Below are 211 nucleotides of genomic sequence, written 5' to 3' on the forward strand. Positions count from 1 at the left end.
GCCAGTTGATGAATTACAGTTTAAGTCACTTCCTTGTTGGCTTCACGAGAGAGAGCGGGAGGTTGCCGCTTGGTTCAAAGTCCAAAAAGCGCGAGGAAAATCTGCGCTAAAACTGTTACTGGTCAGTTGCTCGGTAACATTTTTGTGAATTTTTTTAAAGGCATGTGACAATGTGATACGTGCGACAAACATCTTCCCAAATTCGTAATGA

This window comes from Sinocyclocheilus anshuiensis, unplaced genomic scaffold (genome assembly GCF_001515605.1).
Source record: "Sinocyclocheilus anshuiensis isolate Anshui unplaced genomic scaffold, SAMN03320099.WGS_v1.1 scaffold777, whole genome shotgun sequence".
In the NCBI taxonomy this organism is placed as follows: Eukaryota; Metazoa; Chordata; class Actinopteri; order Cypriniformes; family Cyprinidae; genus Sinocyclocheilus; species Sinocyclocheilus anshuiensis.